Source organism: Hemiscyllium ocellatum, chromosome 4 (genome assembly GCF_020745735.1).
Source record: "Hemiscyllium ocellatum isolate sHemOce1 chromosome 4, sHemOce1.pat.X.cur, whole genome shotgun sequence".
In the NCBI taxonomy this organism is placed as follows: Eukaryota; Metazoa; Chordata; class Chondrichthyes; order Orectolobiformes; family Hemiscylliidae; genus Hemiscyllium; species Hemiscyllium ocellatum.
The window spans coordinates 6,150,321-6,170,854 of NC_083404.1; the positions used below are offsets into that span (position 1 = coordinate 6,150,321).

A 20,534-nucleotide genomic window follows, 5' to 3' on the forward strand; every position below is an offset into this window, starting at 1 on the left:
TGCAAGCTTTTCCTTTTGGACTTTCTGTGCATTTCCCAGATGCAATTCTTTTAGTCTCTCCCAAAGACACAAAAAAAATGCACATTAACATATTCATGTTTTTCACTGATCCTTAGGAGAAACTGCGTGTCTTTGCCAGCCCTTCTCCTTGGATTGTTAAAAAAAGGTTACTTTAGGCAATAGACTTCCACAATCTCCCCACTTTTCTGTTGATGTCAACTTTTTTTTGTTCTAAACTAAACCTGCTATTGACCAGCTATTCCTCTGCAGGCCATAAAACACAATTTAGCAAACATTTACAGAGGAACCTCGATTATCCGAAAATCAATTACCTGAATTTCAGATTATCTGAAGAAGACCTCAACATCCCGCAAAAACGTTACCTCAAAGCGGTAAGTGTATTCAGATTACCTGTACTGAAGAAGATGTGAAAACGCTGGCAAAAACAAAGAAACACAAGCACCTCAAGCATCAGCGACTGGATATTTTTTAACTAACGGTTAGTTATACAGCCTTTTGCAAAAGTATATGTTTTACAGTATTCCCGATACTTCACCGGGCCGTTCATGAAAAGAATAGCTGAGAGCGTAAGCACATGTGTGAGGCGACACGTCTGTCTTTCTATTGCGACACTGAGCTCCCAGAAACTGACAAATGCTCTTGCACTTGTAGAAGCTGTTCAGGACTTTGCTTAACGCTGGAATTTCATATACAGCGTTTATGTGATGGTAAGGGTTTAGTCCTTCTCAGTTTAACCTGTCATTTGCAGAATGCAAAGATTAGTTTGTTTAAATTACAGACTCAAAATTATATATTTAAACAAATTCTTTGGTAGAGCACAGCGTTAGATCAGTATGGTTTTCCTTGTTTAAGCGAATAATCAATTCTCTGAACGAAATAGTGCCCGCCCATCTCGTTCGGATAATCGAGGTTCCTCTGTAGTCAGTTAACTTCTCAAGTAACTTGCTAGTCATTTTGACTGAAGTCACATGCTTTCTTGAAAATGATGTTTGAACTCACTGTTTAAAAAATGACTTTCTGCCCTCTTAAACAAAAATGAAACCCCTTCACAGAACTAACATCAAAAACCCATTTACCTCTATTTCAGAATCCAAATCTCCACATTACAATAACACATTATAAACCTTTAACACACTGCACAGGGACTGACCTATTAAGCCATGGAATGAAAATGTCATATCTTGTTGCCTTATGAAATAATTGCTAGCAGTTTAAGATACACCCCTTTAAAGGTTCAAGCACTTCAGACCACAACAATCAGAAGCAAAACATTTGAGAGATGTGTTATTAGGGATGTGGTAACAGGGTACTTGGCATATCATAATGGTCCAGAGAGTTACTGAAGCAATGTAGACAGGACTCGGGTATCACAACCATGTGGAATCCCTGATGCAACTGACTCCATGAGAATTGCGTGGGATATTGAATTTTATGTTGGATAATTCCACTCCATAGCGTCTGCTTTTCCCCGAAAAAGTCCTTTAAATTTGGAGAGTACAGAGAGTTCCGAATCACTCTAGCTTAATATTTACCTAGGAAATTTTTAGATGATCAGAAATCTATCTTGTAGTATAGTAATTTATTGTTACATGCATTTATGAAAATATAGTAAATTGTGTATAGCTCACCGTAATTAACCTGGCACCATATTAATTATGTAAATTATTTTTAAAATGCATACAAAGTTATACAAATTTCATTTGTTATTCCAACCTTGACTCCTTGATTCCACAGGTGGCTAGGGGTCATTGCCGTACTCCACCAAAGCTAATTCCAGGGCAATTATTTAATTAAATCCCGACTCACCACTGATAAACCCTCCCAAAAACAATTATACTTGCCCAACCAGTGACACCTCCTGGATCAGATAGTCAAAGACCTGACCCTGATACTATACTCCCCCATCCAACTCTGCCAGACCCAACATCTACCTATGGTTGACCAGACACAACCCGTGGGAATTAACACATTTCACCAGAGATAGTTTCCTGAACCAACATCCTCCCTTGGCCTAATCGAACAAACCCACCTTCAGAACCAAACTAACATACCTCCCCCTGCTGACCTGAACTTCACCGCCCACCTCCACAGGCAAGCTCTCCCCACTCCCACTAGTCTGTTGGACCATGAACACAACAACTCCCACCACCCCCTTCTGTTTATATCTGACACCATGACCAAAACCCAACTTTATATACTTACCCTTTCACAGGAGCTCTCAAAGCGGCTGCCGGAGACACATCAATTCTCTTTACTCCTGGACTTGTGGATTCCTGGACAGGTTGCTAACAGGAGACTCCTTCCAGGCATCTCAGCCGATATCACGTCGAGGTAAATGATTAATTTTTAACCAATCAAGGTTGAAAATGGGGTCTCCAACCTGACTGGAATCATTTGGGCCAATATGATTTGTTGAGTCGACATAGAATTAAGGAAATTATGTTTGACAAATTTATTGTTTTTTTCATTTGTTCATAAGACATGGGCATAGTTGGCAAGGCCATCATTTATTACCCATCCTTAATTATTCTTGAGGAGATGATGCTTAGTTACCTTCTTAATCCAATTCAGGTACACGCATAGTGCTGTTCAGGATGGAGTGTGAGGACTTTAATCCAGCAATAAGGAAGGAGCAGTGATATAGTTCCAACACAAGATGGTGTGTGATTTGCAGTGAAACCTGCAAGAGATGATGTTCTCATCTATCTGCTATTGTCCTTCTGGATGGTACAGCTCACTGGTTTAAAAGGGCCTTGTTGAGTTCCTTCCAAATTGTAGGGATGGCATTTTGAGGGCATAACAAGTGTTATAAAGATGTTTATCAAATGGAATTTGAATTTAAAAATAGATGTAGTTTCAGTTCTGTGAGGTGTTTCAAAAGAAGGTCAGAAATCATTTTGAATAATGAACTAAAAATGTAATTTTCAAGAAGACATATGACTTATATAACTAACACAATGCTGTGGAGTTAATTGATGAAGTGTTTATGAAGGGGAATTTTTATGACACAGAGAAAACAGCCCAGTATTTTACTTCAGTTCAGATTCAGGTTTTAGTTCTGGTCCAAAAACAGAAATTGCTGGAGAAATGCAGCAGGTCTGGTAGTGTCTGTGGAGAGAGAAACAGAGTTAACATTGAGTCCAGTGTTCCTTCTTCAGAACAGCTACTTCACCCGAGCAAAAGTTAAGTTTAATTATGTGAAGACTTCAGGCTGTAAGAATTGGTGTAGAAATTTTTCAGCCTTCAGAACTGAAAAACACTCTGGGTGAAGAAATTCCATGTCAGTCCTAAATGGCCAACTTCTTATTCTGACTGGTGTCCTCTGGTGATAGGCTCACCAGCTCAGGGAAACATCCCATATAATCCACCTGATTCATCCTGTAATTGTAAGTTTCAATGAGATTGCCTGTCCTTTTAAACACTAGAGAATAGAAACCCAGTTTCTTTAAACTTCCTCATAACAGAATCCCACCATCCAATGCATTAGCCTGTTGAATCTGTGTTCTACCATCCCACAGGAAGTATATTCTTCAATAAGGAGACTGAAATTAAATACAATGCTCTCGATGTGGTCTCGCCATGACTCAACTCAAGACAGTTTATTCCTCTAATCAAATCCCCTTGTGATGAGACAACATACTACTTGCCTTTCTGATTGTTTGCTGCACCCATATAGAGTGACTCATGATCAAAGACACTCAGATTCCTTTATATCCCCTTATTTCCAAACCTCTTATTGTTTAGGAAGTTTTTAGTCTTCCGGAGATCTTTTTTGACCGAAGTGGATAACTTCATACTTATTCAAATTATATTCCATCTGCCACCTTCTTGCCCATTTGCAAATGCTTGTTCCAACCTCCTTGTGCCTCCTCACAACTTACATTGCCACCTGGTTTGGTATTAGCAGCAAATTTGGAAAGATTACATTTTGTCCCTAAATCCAAATCACTCAGAGACATGCCTCTAGCACTATGGTCCACAATTGATTTCTGATGGTATCTACCCATGAAAATGACCTTGCTCCTGAGCTATTTGTTACAATTAGACTGAAAGAGAGCCTATATATTGTTACTATATTAGACAAAAGGTTAATTTTGTCTTACCTTGATGACTATGATGACTTAAGAAAGGTTCTGGTGCCATAAATATCCTTTATCTGAATATTTTTTCTTGATTTCATTTCACCATGAGGTTAACTTCCACAGTCAGGATAATCTTCCATCAGAAACTTTACACTTTCACACAACTATTTCTCTGAGGAATATAAATCAGCCAAAAATGAAAAATTTGTTGCAATATTTTCATATCAAATTCATTTTCAGTGAATCATATAGCAAAAAAGGATTTCACTCAAAACCTGGGGGAAGAAAACACTTCCTCAGTATTACATGCAACATCAAAACTGACCTTTCTTTTTTCTTTTACTCATTCTTTTATTTTTACTCAGTCTACATCACTATAATAAAACAAACAACTGTGGATGCTGGAGATCCAAAACAAGCAAAAACAGAAATCGCTGGTGAAACTCAGCGGGTCTGGCAGCATCTGTGGAGAGAGAAACAGAGTTAACACTCCAAGTCTAATCCAGTGAACCCTGTAGTCTACACCTGAACTACACCTCCTCCCACCCTGCCTCCTGTAAAAACACCACCATTATTCCCAATTCCTCCGCCTCTGCCACATCTGTTTCCATGATGACCAATTCCACCATAGTAAATCCCAGATGGCCTCCTTCTTCAAAGACCACAATTTCCCCTCCCATGTGGTCAAAAATGCCTACTAGCATATTTCCTCCACTTCCAGCACCTCCTCCCTTGAATTCCAGCCCCCCCCAGCGCAACAAGAACAAATAACCCCGGTCCTCACCTTCCAACCTGCCAACCTTCATATACATTCCACCATCCTCCCCCACTTCCACCACCTACAAACAGACCTTTCCACCAGAGATATATCTTTCCCTCCCCACCCCTATCAGTGTTCCGGAGAGACCATTTCCCCCCACGACTCCTTTGTCAGATCCATGCTCTCTACCTGCCGCCGCCCCACTCCAGACACCTTCCCCAGCCAATGCAGGAAGTGCAAAACCTGCGCCCACACCTCCCCCCCATCACCTCCATCCAAGGCCCCAAAGGATCCTTTCGCATCGGACAGAAATTTACCTGTATTTCTACAAATGTCATCTACTGTATCTGTTGCACCCGGCGTGATCTCCTGTACATCGAGGAGACAGGACGCCAACTTGCAGATCGTTTTAGAGAACATCACTGGGACGCTCACACCAACCAACCCCACCACCCCATGGCTGAACACTTCAACTCCTCCTCCCACTCTACCAAAAACATGCAGGTCCTGGGCCTCATCCATCGCCAAACCCTAACCAGCCTATGTCTGGAGGAAGAATGTCTCATCTTCCACCTTGGACCCCTGCCAACCAGATGGGATTAATGTGGATTTCACCAGTTTCCCCATTTCCCCTTCCCTCTGCTTTATTCCAGTCCCAAGCCTCCAACTCGGCAAGACTCTCTTGACCTGTCGATCACATTTCCCCTCTATCCACTCCACCCTCCTCTCCAACCTATCATCTTCTCTCCCACCTTAGGCTACCTATTGCACTCGCAGCTCCCTCCCCCCCAGCCCCACCCCTCTCCAATTTATTTCTCAGTCCCCTGGCCCACAAGCCTCATTCCTAATGAAAAGCTTATGACCGAAACATCACAGCAGGTCAGGCAGCATCTGAGGAGCAGGAGAATAGATGTTTCGTGCATAAGCCCTTCATCAGGAATGTGTGCCGAAACGTCGACTCTTCTGCTCCTCTGATGCTGTCTGACTGACTGTGCTTTTCCAGCACCACTCTCTTGAACTCTGATCTCCAGCAACTATGGTACTCCTTTACAGTTACTGCCTGGATAATCCAGCACCATGACAGCCACACTTTCACTGCCGTGCTTTTTGAATTCATGGAAAGTTAGAAAGTGTGATACAGGAAAGCCATCATTGGGTAACATGCATCCTTGAATATCAATTAGTTGGTCAACGTCTGAAAGACCTGTTGTCGAGTCAACAGGCAAGCTGAAAAGTCCTGCCCTTTTCAAAATCTTCCAAAATCGATCCTCTTACTTTTTCAATCATAAACTGGATGAGCACATTTTTTTAAAGATCTTGTGTCAGGCTTTCCAGATCCACTGCTTCCATCATGTTTCACACAGCTGGCTTCATTAGTTACATGTCTGCATGAAAATAGTCAGAAGTCACACAACACCAGGTTATAGTTCAACATGTTTATTTGACGTAACTACAAAAAAAATCAAAAATAAAATGATGTTAGAAACAAACCAAATGGCTGGAATAACATGATAGGTATCAGAGTCGAATGATGAAGGTCTAACCAATGTAACAAGTAGCATACTTGATTATTTGTAACTATCTCTATGCCTTAATTAATGGGTTCATGGGTCATCCCTTCACTTGCTATTCAGCTGTTGACACTTTACTCAGACCGTTTGACACTTCTGATCACCTGTCAACACTCCACTTATTGTATTTGTACTTATCTATTGACACTCCTAATTACCTGGAATTATCTTGCTATTATCTCTCCACCTATATATTCTGTGTCTGTGCGTTTCCTTCCATTTCAATTAATGAAGGAGCAGTGCTCCAAAAACTTGTCATTTCAAATAAACCTATTGGTGTCATGTGACTTCTGTCTTGAATATAGATGATTTGGAGTTGGGGACCACGTGTAGTATGTCACAGTTTGCAGGTGACACAAAATCAAAGTGTGCAGAGGACTGCGAAACTTTTCAGGGGAACATAGATACTTTAAATGAGTGGACAAAGGTCTGGGCGATAGAATACAATGTTAATAAATGTGAAGCCATCCAACTTGGTAGGAGTAACAGTAAAAAGGACTATTAATTGTATGGTAAAAGGTTGCAGCATGCTGCTATGTAGAGACATCTGGGTGTCCCTGTGCATGAATCACAGAGGGTTGGTCTGCAGCTACAACAGGTAATTAGGAAGGCAAATGGAATTTTGTCCTTCCATTGCTAAAGGGATTGAGTTTAAAAACAGGGAGGTTATGTTGCAGCGTACAGGGTGCTGGTGAAGCCACACCTGGAGTATCATATTCAGTTTTGGTCTTCTTACTTAAGAAAGAATGTCCTGGCACTGGAGGGGATGCAGAGGAGGCTGAGGGGTTTGGTTCATGAGGAGAGACTGAGTAGGCTAGGATTATATTCATTGGAATTTAGAAGAACGAGAGGGGATCTTATAAAAACATATCAAATCATGAAGGGAATAAATAAGATAGAAGCAGGGAGGATGTTTCCATTGGCAGATGAAACTAGGACAAGAGGAAAGAGCATCAAAATTAGAGGGAGTAGATTTAGGACTGAACTGAGAGGAACTTCTTCACCCAGAGGGATACAAATCTATAGAATTCCCTGGTCAGTGAAGCAGTTGATGGTACTTCAGTTAACGTTTTCAAAGCTAAGATTGATTTTTTTTGAATAATGAAGCAATTAAGGGTGACGGTGAGAGGGTGAGTAATTGGAGCAGAGTCCACCAAAAGATCAGCCATGATCTTATTGAATGGTGGAGCAGGCTCGAAGGGCCAGATGGCCGACTCCTGCTCCTAGTTCTTATGACTTTGTCCACCCAGTCCAACACAGGCACCTCCACAGCCTGCATGAAAATAGAGATAGGTCTTAAAGATTAGTTAGCAATTCCATTCCATACACAATTTTGGTCCCATCCCTGTTTTTTAAAACTTGGGCAGTAAGTACACAAAAATTGCCACCAACATGTCAAAATAAACCTGCAAAGCATGTTCCAAAAGTACATTTAAGGATAATAGGTTGACTTAATCATGAGAAGACAAAACTAAGGCTCGTGACTCAAACTAGATGCTGACTTTCTGACCATTCAAAACTAAAAAAACAAAATAAACTACGTTGTCAGTCTGGGTTTCAGGGAAGAGGGACAGTGAATCTACTATATTCAGCATTAAAAATTGAAAAATGTTAACTTTCAAATTTTATCTTTTAAATTTAGAATTATTTACGGATTTTGTTAACTCCACTTTAATAGCTCTAAAATCATACAATAGTCTTAATTTTAGTCACAGATCTAATATGTCACAGCATTTTGTTCAATTAAAAAATACATTTTGCATTCATATTCTATCAAATTCACTTTGTTTTAAACCTAAAGGAAATCCAGATAGTTATTACTTTAAGGGAACTTTTATTCTTGGCTGCTTCAAACTGATCCAGATTCATGTTATGTACTTTCCCTTGTACTAAAAAGCAATAGGAAAACCAATGTTAGAATCCGTTTTTTTTTAAAAAAAAAGGCCATTTGAACAAATGTACAGGAAAATGTTACATTCCCAAATATGTTATCCAGATGGGCTGCAGGAATAAGAATAGAGTTAAAAATGAGGTCTGCAGATGCTGGAGATCACAGCTGCAAATGTGTTGCTGGTCAAAGCACAGCAGGCCAGGCAGCATCTCAGGAATAGAGAATTCGACGTTTCGAGCATAAGCCCTTCATCGGATTCAGGAATAAGAATGTCTACTAGCTATCAGTGGTTGAAACATTATACGACTTCTCAGTCTCATTGGTCTCCAGGCAGACTGGTGACAAATGTTTTATTAATTCTCTCCTAGGTTTTATGATTGGAAGGCCAATCAAATACTCGCTTGAACAAAATAGGGAATACAATCCCAGTGACCTGTTTACCTGTGCACCGAGGTCTGAGAGCAGCTGCTGTATCTTCACCACAGGTAGACTCTATACTGACAATGTAGCTTAACTCATTAATTTGGTATTCTATAGCCCTTGTTATAACAGTACTTCACAGATCGATGTATGACAGTATTACAAATATAATGTCTGTGTGTAGCTGGAAGATGACACATCATTTAACTAGCTGTTAGTTACAGCAGACTGTGCGGGAGAGTTTAGTTACATCAACTGAATGTTTTTAATATGTAAAGTTCAATTTGGCAACTCAAGTTTACAGATCTAGTGAGCTTTCCCTTGAAATGAAATGTGTGAGAACTTATTTTGTGACTATTGCATGTAGTAATGTTTTGAAACAGATATGATGCTAAAATGGAAGTGTGCTAGAACAAATTTCAATTACTTTCCTACATCTTTACCTAATCATTGCACCATCTTTGACACAGAATTGCAATGACGAAGTGAATATGCTTTTCATAAGAGTTGGTTCTTTGAATGAAAATTTCCATGTTTTTAAGGATTACATTAGTTCCTTTAATAGCCACAGGTAATTGCATAAGGTCCTATTTGTAAAGACAATTTTATTTCCACCTGCTGACAGAGTAAACAGTAGAAATACAAACACGTAATGTAATACTACAGATCTGTTCCAAGGTGAACTGCTGTTTCATGTGACAAAGTCGTAGGTCACTTACCTCTAACTTTTTTTTAAATGTACTCCACCTTCCTTTTATGATCATGGTACTTTAATTTTATTTTGTTGAAAGCCCTAATTTAAATTTATGTCTTTTGGGGTTTGTTCTTCCTGTTTAATTTCCCTACATTTAGAACCCTTAGGGTTTCACAAGATCAATTTGATGTGTTATTCAAGTTTATTTCTTCTTGAGTAAATACCTTTCATTATTTGACAGCTGCTTATTTGCTGAAATAAAGGTGCTTTGGGAATCAGTTCAGTCTGTCTTCTGGGTGAAGTTTTGAGGAAGGGTCACTCGACCTGAAAAGTTAACTCTGCTTTCTCTGCACAGATGCTGTCAGACCTGCTGGGCTTTTCCAGCAATTTCTGTTGTGTGTCTTTTGGGTGGACTGCATGAATTACATCAACCAGCATTGTTGGATGAAATCACATGAGATTTTCGAATGTGAGCTGTACATTTTGTCATGATTTCAAAATATAAATTCTGATGAGAAAAAAGGAAGGGTTTTCAAAATAAATGCATCATTCTGATAAATAAGGCACCGGGGGTCCCTGGTTTATGGGCGTCTGACTTACAAATGTAAGAATGTAACCGTCCCATACACGGTTTCAATTTTTAAAGACCTGACATATGAACATTTCCTGTACTTACAAATGGCTGCTTTCCATTATCTGCATTCTGCTCCAACCTGCGCACAAATTAATTTGCAGAGTCCAGAACAGAACTTGTTTGCAACCCTGTAGTTAATGGAAGTATTAAATAGAAGGAATCACTGTATAAATCTGCAAAGATCAGCGATACATCAGAGAAATGGGCAGACTTTAAGAACTTGGATAATTGAGAGCTGGAAAGCAGAACACTAGAGAAAGCTGCTAGTGATAAAAAACAGATAGGAAGAATTGCTACAAGTATTTGAATAGAAAAGATGTGACTAAAGGTAGTATCGGTCCTCTAGGGTGAATCTGGGAATCTAAAAATGGGAAACAGTGACATAATGAAAGCTATCATCACATATATTGTGGCGAAACTTCCCAAAGATAATTGAAGATCGAGAGTGATGGGAAGCGTTGAGTAAACACTATCACCATTGTAAAGGAGCTAGGAAAACCATTAGACCTAAAGGGTGACAGGTCGCCAGGACCAGATGACTTGCATTCTCGGGTCTTAAAAGAAGTTGGAGATGAATTAGTTGCAATATTCCAAAAATCCTATGATTCTGTAAGGGCTGCAGAATATTGGAAATTACCAAACGGAATACATTTATTCAAGAAGGGAAGGATTCAGAAAGCAAGAAACTACAGGTCAATTAGTCTAACATCTGTCACAGGGAATGTGCTGGAATCCATTTTTAAGGAAGTTGTGGCAGGATACCTAGAAGATCATGATATATGCTACATGGTCACCTGAGCAGTCATTGATGGATTGATTTTCATCCTTGAGATAGTAGTAGGAGTTGGGAAATTTCTTAGCTTGGTGTGCCCATCTTAGAAGAAAGTACCCACCAAGATGGAAGTTTCATTGTAAGGAATAAGGTTTGTGGAGGGGAGACACTGGCTTTTGGTCTTCCCAATATTTAGTTGGAGGCACCCTCTTGTCATCCAGGATTGGATATTAGAAAGTAGTACGTAAAGTCAGGTACAATGAAAAACAAGAGACCTGGTGGTTCAATGTAACAGTGTGTCATCAGTGTTCACATGTAAACTATGAGAGTCAAAGGACCCAAGCCATTCAGTAGAAAAACACACCCATGTCACAATATGCTTTCTGTAAACTCAATCTCAATCAAAACCCTGCTGCCTGTATTTCCATACACACCATTCCCTGCATTACGAGTACTTGCTGCCCTACACTGGCTCCAGCTTATGAAAAATCTCAACTTTACAATTCTCATTCTTGTTTCCAGGACGTCATCCTCCTGTTTCTGTAAACTCTTCCAGTCAGCAATCCCCCACACTACTCTAATTCTCATCTCTTCAGAATCTCCCCATTTTATCATTCCACCATTGTGAGCTATGCCATCAGCTGCCAAAACCTTAAGATTTGGAATTTCCTCTCTTTACTTCTTTTTCTTCTTTCAAGAAACTCTCTGAAACCTTTCTTTGACCAAGATTTGGGTCATCTGCCCTAATGACCTAGCTGAGTGTCAAACTTGTTTAAGATTACTCTTGTGAAATGCCTTGGAATATCTTATTGTGCTAAAGGTGCTATATACATACATAATTTGTTGTGTAGTAAAAGAAGCCATTTCATATAACTTTTTAAATTTAACCACAAGGATTGGTGCTGGGTCCTCTACTTTTCGTCATTTACATAAATGATTTGGATGCGAGCATAAGAGGTATAAAGAGTAAGTTTGCAGATGATACCAAAATTGGAGGTGTAGTGGACAGCGAAGAAGGTTACCTCAGATTACAACGGGATCTTGATCAGATGGGCCAATGGGCTGAGGCATGGCAGATGGAGTTTAATTCAGATAAATGCGAGGTGCTGCATTTTGGGAAAGCAAACCTTAGCAGGACTTATACATTTAATGGTAAGGTCCAAGGGAATGTTGCTGAACAAAGAGACCTTGGAGTGCAGGTTCATAGCTCCTTAAAAGTGGAGTCGTAGGCAGATAGGATAGTGATGAAGGCGTTTGGTATGCTTTCCTTTATCGGTCAGAGTATTGAGTACAGGAGTTGGGAGGTCATGTTGCGGCTGTACAGGACATTGGTTAGGCCACTGTTGGAATATTGCATGCAATTCTGGTCTCCTTCCTATCGGAAAGATGTTGTGAAACTTGAAAGGGTTTAGAAAAGATTTACAAGGATGTTGTCAGGGTTGGAGGGTTTGAGCTACAGGGAGAGGCTGAACAGGCTGGGGCTGTTTTCCCCTAGAGTGTCAGAGGCTGAGGCATGACCTTTATAGAGGTTTACAAAATTATGAGGGGCATGGATAGGGTAAATAGACAGTCTTTTCCCTGGGTTGTGAACACAGCCCAGTCCATCACTTATGTCAACCTTCGATCCATTGATTCCATCTTTCATGCCTTATTAAATGTTGCAATTGTACCAGCCACCACCACTTCCTCTGGCAGCTCATTCCATACACCTTCTATGTGAAAAAGTGGCCCCTTAGGTCTCTTTTATATCTCTCCCCTCTCACCCGAAATCTATGCCTTTCAGTTCTGGACTCCAATGAAGGACGCAAAACAACATGTGGAAAACAAATCATGTAGTGAGTGGTCAAGGGCTGGAATACAATGCCTGAGAGTATCATGGAGACAGATACAATTGAAAAATAAAGTAGATTGTTATTTGAAGAGGGATATTGTGCAGGGTTACAAAGAATGAGTGAGAAAATTGCATTAGAACATAGAACATTACAGCGCAGTACAGGCCCTTTGGCCCTCGATGTTGTGCCGTCCTGTCATACCAATCTGAAGCCCATCTAACCTACACTATTCCATGTACGTACACATGCTTGTCCAATGACGACTTAAATATACTTAAAGTTGGCGAATCTACTACTGTTGCAGGCAAAGCATCCCATATCCCATATCCCATATTAGGGCGGCACGGTGGCACAGTGGTTAGCACTGCTGCCTCACAGCGCCAGGGACCTGGGTTCAATTCCCGCCTCAGGCGACTGACTGTGTGGAGTTTGCACATTCTCCCCGTGTCTGCGTGGGTTTCCTCCGGGTGCTCCGGTTTCCTCCCACAGTCCAAAGATGTGCGGGTCAGGTGAATTGGCCATGCTAAATTGCCCGTAGTGTAAGGTAAGGGGTAAATATAGGGATATGGGTGGGTTGCGCTTCGGCGGGTCGGTGTGGACTTGTTGGGCCGAAGGGCCTGTTTCCACACTGTAAGTAATCTAATCTAATCTAAAGTCCACATGATCAATTGTAATCTAATCTAATCCTTACTACTCTCTGAGTAAAGAAACTACCTTGGACATCTGTCCTATATCTATTACCCCTCAATTTAAAGCTATGCCCCCTCATGCTCACCGTCACCATACTTGGAAAAAGACTCTCCCTGTCCACCCTATCTAACTCTCTGATTATCTTATATGTCTCCATTAAGTCACCTCTCAACCTTCTTCTCTCTAACGAAAACAGCCTCAAGTCCCTCAGCTTTTCCTCGTAAGACCTTCCCTCCATTCCAGGCAACATCCTGGTAAATCTCCTCCGCACCCTTTTCAAAGCTTCCACATCCTTCTTATAATGTGGTGACCAGAACTGTACACAATACTCCAAGTGTGGCCGCACCATTAATTAGTCATAACTAAAACCAGTCCAGATATGGTGGCTGAATTGCCTCCTTCTATGCTGTAAAAATTCACAGATTCTATGAATGAAAATATCTTATCAATGAGACTAGCATCTTGAAATTCAGTTCAATATTTCTGTCACTATCACTGCTTACTACTTTCTTCAGCTGGTTCCAGACAAAAATCCATCTTCCTGAAATACAAGCTGATTTATGTACTTCTATAAAAGCAAAATCCCTGCGGATGCCGGAAAACTGAAACAAATACAAAGAATGCTTGGAGAGACTCACGAGGTGTTTTCTGAGTCATACCAGATTCGAAACCTTAACCTTTCTCTATACAGATGGTGCCAGACCTGCTGAGTTTCTCCAGCATTCTCTGTGCGTGTTATGTATTTTTGTGAGTGAATTTACTGTTTTCTAGTTTGATAACTGGAAATGATGGCTTTTATCTCCAATATATGAAATTTATCAAACGTGTGTAAATCAAAGTAGGAGACAAAGAATTCTTTATTAAAACCAAAAGGACTGCTGATGCAGAGACAAAAATAGAAATTACTAGAAAAGCTCAGCAGGTCTGGCAACATCCATGGACGGAAATTAGAGTTAACATTTTGGGCCACGTTACCCTTCTTCAGAACTGACCTACAACATTAAATCTAATTTCTCTCTTCAGATGCTGCCAGCCCTGCTCAGCTTTTCCATCAATTTCTCTTTTTGTCAAGGATTTCTTTATACCTGAGAAGGTTGACTGGTTTCAGTGCCTTTTGTCAATTTCAGGCTGCCTTCCTTTCTCATGACTATTTAAGTCAGTGTTTGTTTACTTTTTTTTCAAACCATTTCATCTATGGACGTTCCAGCTACTTGACGCCATATGATATAGGAGCAGAATTAGGCCAGTCAAATCACACAGCCATACTCCTCAACCTCATTTTCCTGGCCTCTTCCCATAACGCTCAATCCCCTTCATGATCATTAAGCTATGTCTCACTGTCTTAAATATGCTCAATGATTTGGTTTCAAAAAAGTCCTGCGGCAATGGGTTCCAAAGATTCAACACCCTTGGGTGACCATATAGAGGTTTACAAAATCATGAGGGGCATGGAAAGGATGAATAGCTAAGGTCTTTTCCAGAGTAGGGAAGTCCAAAATGAGAGGGCATTGGTTTAAGGTGAGAGAGGAAAGATATAAAAGGTGGCCTAACAGGCAACTTTTTCACACAGACAGTGGTGCATGTATGGAATAAGCTGCCAAAGGAAGTGGTGGAGGCTGGTACAATTACAACATTTAAATGGCATCTGGATGAGTATATGAATAGGAAGGGGTTAAAGGAAAATGGGCTAAATGCTGGCAAATGGGACTAGATTAATTTAAGATATCTGGTCGGCATGGACGAGTTGGACCGAAGGGTCTGTTTCCATGCTGTAGAACTCTTATGTCTCTGGCTGAAGAAATTCCTCCTCATCTCAGTTATGAAGGATCATCCCTTCCCTTGAGCCTGTGCTGTCAGGTCCCAGTCTCTCCTCCTAGTGGAAATACCTTCTCCATGTCCACCATATCCAAGTCTCTCAGTATTCTGCAAATTTCAATGAAATTCCACCCCTCCCTCCCATTCTTCCCAATTCCAAGTACAGACCCCGGGTCCTCAACTGGTCCTTATATGATAGCTGGACAAAAAACCCAAAGAACTGTGGATGCTGGAAATCTGAAACAAAAACAGAAATTGCTGGAAAATCTCAGAAGGTCTGGCAGCATCTGAAGAGAGAAATCAGTTATTTTTTTCAGGTCCAGTGACCCTTCTCTTATTTTATTTCTGTTATTTTATTGTTGGGATGATCAAGATGCCACAGTTAAATGAGCATGGATTTCCTCGATTCTTCGTTCATGGAAGATGGCGGTCACTGGCAAGTGTAGCATTTAATGCCCATCCCTATGCCTTTGAACTGCGTGGCTTGTTCAGAGGGTGTGAACAGGCCCTGAAGTCACATGTAGGCCAGACCAGGTAAGCATAGATTTGATTTGTTGAAAGGCATCCATGAACCAGTTAGGTTTTTACACCAATCAAGAAAAGTTTTTGTAATTTCATTTTATTCCAGCATTAATCAAGCACTGTATTCCAGATTTGTTAATCAAATTTAAATTACACCAGGTGTTGCAGGGTTTAAAACCCATGTCCCTAGAACACTAGCTTGCATTCCTGAATTACTAGTCCAATGGCATGACTGTCTTTCCTCCTTGGAGGTTTGTGGAACTGGAGCAGATTAAAGAGAGAAGGAGGAACAAGGCTGCACATGGATTTGAATTCACCGATAAGAACTTTAGTAATGAAAACTGTTGCTTGACCGAGAGCCAAAAAAGCACAAAGTCATAAGTGACAGGAGTTTCCAATAACCTCATGCTTAGAGGGTAGAATGTGGGAGGCCAGCCTGTAATGGGTTAGAAAAAGGAGGTAACAATGGATTTCAGCACAGATTGGAAGAGACACAGAGAGGTAATGTTATAGCAATCAAAATAAGTGATCTCAGTGATGCCTTAGTGATCAATACGTAGCAATGATTTGAACCACTCAGACAAAATAAGATATGCACTTTTTCATGCGTCAAAGAGATTTGAAGTGTCAGCCAACAGATTGAAAGTGTGACACACATAGAATTTCTAAGATCTTTCGTGACAAAGATTGATGCGTTCTTTCTCTTACAAAATGATGGTTGACCCAGATAAATAAATTAATGCACAAGTCTGAATTTAATTAAAATTTTAAAAATCTCGATCTTTCCAGTATATTGTTTGATTTCACAGATAAAACACAGGATTGTATTATTTTCATGTTTAAAAATACAGTACCTAATTCATGATGGTTGTATGTCAAGTCATACATACATTTATTGTTTGAGCAATCTTGGCTCATAGTTGAAATTGAGTTGAGACCTCTTGTGGCACAATAATATCTCTGAACAGGTTGATTAGAAAATGAACTAACGGTTCTTGCGGCACAACATTACCAACCTTTGAGCCAGGAATCCTGGGTTCGATTTTCACCCTGCTCCAAAAGTGTGGAACAACATTTCTGAACATATTCATTTCAAAATATTTACCCAGAAGAACTAAAGGCACTTTTAGCACAGTGATAGTGTCTGTAGTCCCAGGTTCAAGTTCCTTGCTGGACTGATAAGAAAGTATCTTGAAATTCAGTTGAGTTGGGAGGTGGGGGGTGAGTTGAGGGGAGCGAGCTGAGGTGCGAATAGGTGTCAGTTAAATTGTTAGTGCGATGAATTGATGGGGGGAGTAGGGAGAGTTGAGAGTTATGGGGGTGGGGAGATGAGTTAAATTGTTAGTGGGGTGAGTTGGGGTGATGAGGCAACGGAGTAGGGAGATTTGGGGTTCAGGAGATGGATTTGTGGGGTCTTAGCAGGGAGAGAAAAGAGTTTTCAGGGTGAGTGGGGGTTGTGGAAGGTGAGTCAATTGGGGGGTGGGGAGAGTTCAGTTTTGGAGGTTGGGGGTGAGTTATGGGGTGTGGGAGAGGAGTCAAGTTGGGGGGTTGTGGGGAATGAGTTGTGGTGTGAGTTGGGAGTGAACTGAGATGGCGGAGAAAGCAGAGGGATTTTGGGGGTGCTTGGACAGCAAGTTGCGACGGAAAAAATGAGTTGGGGTGGGGAGAGTGAGAACTCAACTCATGGAGCAGTGAGTTGGGGTGGGGAGAGTGAGTTGGGGGTGGGGAGAGTGAGTTGGGGTGGGGGGGGATGGATTAATGAATTGGGATGGGGGAATGGGGCAGTGAGGTGGGGGTTGGGTAATGGGGAGTGTGAGTTGGGGGTGGGGGGAATGGGGAGAGGGAATTGGGCTGGGGGGAAAGGGGAGAGTGAGTCGGGGTGGGTGGGGAGGGGAATGGAGCAGTGAGTCGTGGTGGGTTGGGGGGGGAATGGGGCAGTGAGTCAGGGTGTGGGAATGGGGCAGTGAGTTGGGGGTCGGGGGTTGGGGCAGTGAGTCAGGTGGGGGGAATGGGGCAGTGAGTTGGGGGTGGAGGGTTGGGACAGTGAGTTGGGGGTGGGGGTGGGACAGTGAGTTGGGGGTTGGGGTGGGGGGGTTGGGGCAGTGAGTTGGGGGTGGGAGAATGAGGCAGTGAATTGGGGCTGGGGGGTTGGGGCAGTGAGTCAGGGTGGGGGGAATGGAGCAGTGAGTTGAGGGTGGGGGGTTGTTGGGTTGGGGGATTGGGGCAGTGAGTCAGGGTGGGGGAATGGGGCAGTGAGTCAGGGTGGGGGGAATGGGGCAGAGAGTTGAGAGTGGGGTGGTTGTTGGGGTGGGGGAACGGGGCAGTGAGTCGGAGTGATGGGGAATGGGGCAGTGAGTTGTGGGTGGGGGGGAATGGTGCAGTGAGTCAGGGTGGGGGGTTGTTGGGGTGGGGGAATGGGGCAATGAATTGGGAGTGGGGGTTGGAGCAGTGAGTCAAGGGTGGGGGGAATGGGACAGTGAGTCAGGGTGAGGGGAATGGGGCAGTGAGTTGTGGGTGGGGGGTTGTTGGGGTGGGGTTGGGGCAGTGAGTCAGGGTGGGGGAGGAAACAGGGCAGAGAGTCAGATGGGGGAGAATGGGGCAGTGTGTCTGGGTGGGGGAATGGGGCAGCAAGTTGGGGGTGGGGGGGGTTGTTGGGTTGGGAGATTGGGGCAGTGAGTTGGGGTGGGGGGGAATGAGGCAATGAATTTGGGGTGGGGGGTTGGGGCAGTGAGTTGTGAGTGGAGGGTTGTTGGGGTGGGGATTGGGGCAGTGAGTCAGGGTGGGGGGGAATAAGGCAATGAATTTGGAGTGGGGGGTTGGAGCAGTGAATCGGGGATGGGGGGATGGGGGAATGGGGCAGTGAGTTGTGAGTGGGGGGGTGTTGGGGCAGTGAGTCGGGGGTGGGGGGAAATGGGGCAGTGAGTCGGGGGTGCGGGAGAATGGGGCAGTGAGTTTTGAGTGGGGGGTGTTGGGGTGGGGGTTGGGGCAGTGAGTCGGGGGTGGGGGGAAATGGGGCAGTGAGTCGGGGGTGCGGAAGAATGGGGCAGTGAGTCGGGGGTGGGGGAGATGGGGTAGTGAGTTGTGAGTGGGGGGGTGTTGGGGCAGTGAGTCGGGGGTGGGGGGAAATGGGGCAGTGAGTCGGGGGTGCGGGAGAATGGGGCAGTGAGTTTTGAGTGGGGGGTGTTGGGGTGGGGGTTGGGGCAGTGAGTCGGGGGTGGGGGGAAATGGGGCAGTGAGTCGGGGGTGCGGAAGAATGGGGCAGTGAGTCGGGGGTGGGGGAGATGGGGTAGTGAGTTGTGGGTAGGGGGTTGTTGGGGTGGGGGTTGGGGCAGTGGGGTGGGGGGATTGGGGCAGTGAGTCAGGGTGGGGGGGTGGGGCAGTGAGTCAGGGTGGGGGGGTGGGGGCAGTGAGTCAGGGTGGGGGGGGATGGGGCAGTGAGTCAGGGTGGGGGGGATGGGACAGTGAGTCAGGGTGGGGGGGGATGGGGCAGTGAGTCAGGGTGGGGGGGATGGGGCAGTGAGTCAGGGTGGGGGGGGTTGGGGCAGTGAGTCAGGGTGGGGGGGGTTGGGGCAGTGAGTCAGGGTGGGGGGGATGGGGCAGTGAGTCATGGTGGGGGGGGTTGGGGCAGTGAGTCAGGGTGGGGGGGGTTGGGGCAGTGAGTCAGGGTGGGGGGGGTTGGGGCAGTGAGTCAGGGTGGGGGGGGATGGGGCAGTGAGTCAGGGTGGGGGGGGTTGGGGCAGTGAGTCAGGGTGGGGGGGATGGGGCAGTGAGTCAGGGTGGGGGGGGTTGGGGCAGTGAGTCAGGGTGGGGGGGGATGGGGCAGTGAGTCAGGGTGGGGGGGGATGGGGCAGTGAGTCAGGGTGGGGGGGATGGGGCAGTGAGTCATGGTGGGGGGGTTGGGGCAGTGAGTCAGGGTGGGGGGGGTTGGGGCAGTGAGTCATGGTGGGGGGGTTGGGGCAGTGAGTCAGGGTGGGGGGGGTTGGGGCAGTGAGTCAGGGTGGGGGGGTTGGGGCAGTGAGTTGTGGGTGGGGGGGTTGTTGGGGTGGGGGTTGGGGCAGTGAGTCAGGGTGGGGGGGTTGGGGCAGTGAGTTGTGGGTGGGGGGGTTGTTGGGGTGGGGGATGGGGCAGTGAGTTGTGGGTGGGGGGGTAGGGGTGAGAAGTGTTGGGGTGGGGGGGGTGAGTTATGGAGTGGGGATCGCGGGTGAATTCAGTTTGGGGGGGGGGGGGGTCACTTCCACCTTGTTCCTCGCCCCGGGCCCTGCAGGGAGTCTCACCCTCCGCCCCCCTCTCCGCAGGCTCAGGGGGTTTGGGGCCCCCTCCCCTCGGGGAGCCTGGGGCCGGGCCAGCGGGAAGTCCCAGGGGCAGCAGCCTCCTCCCGCCCACACACGGGGTCTCTCCCGCCTCCTGTCAATGACTGTAATGAAAACATTTATCTGTTTAACGGTTTATTTACCTCAGGGTGTTGAGGAATTCCAGGCGGACACTCTCTGTCTCTGTCTCTGTCCCTGTCCCTGGGCCGGTTAAAGGGGGGTGTCACCGCGCGCTCTGTTTAAAGGGGGCGGTTTCCATCCAGAACATTCCTACTCCCCCCCCCAGGGCCTAGTAACTACTGCTTCACTACCTCATCCTTCACAAACATAAAAAAACAAACATATGAACTTTAACAAGCTCTGTACTTATGGGTGTTCATTTTTTTGTGGGAGCCAATCTGCTAATTGAGGTCATTTTTACAATTCACAGTCACATAATTCTGTTAAACTGACATGTGAAAACTTCCCACTTGTCATTGTTGCAGCCAGACAAGTATTGGGTCTGTTGGTATCTTTGTTT

The 20,534-nt window shown here is 44.1% G+C and overlaps 1 long non-coding RNA gene across 2 annotated transcripts; it reads right to left on the bottom strand.

The window, feature by feature from the left end:
- Positions 1–2,991: 2,991 nt before the first annotated feature.
- LOC132815270 (uncharacterized) lies at positions 2,992–20,218 on the bottom strand. 2 transcript variants are annotated; one of them, XR_009644630.1, is made up of 4 exons: positions 20,158–20,218; positions 6,139–6,248; positions 4,125–4,275; positions 2,992–3,129 (listed from the first exon to the last, which is right to left on the bottom strand). It is a non-coding gene; the product is annotated as an uncharacterized LOC132815270 (long non-coding RNA). The 2 variants fall into 2 exon arrangements; XR_009644631.1 differs by lacking the exons at positions 2,992–3,129; positions 4,125–4,275 and adding an exon at positions 4,500–4,566.
- Positions 20,219–20,534: the final 316 nt, after the last annotated feature.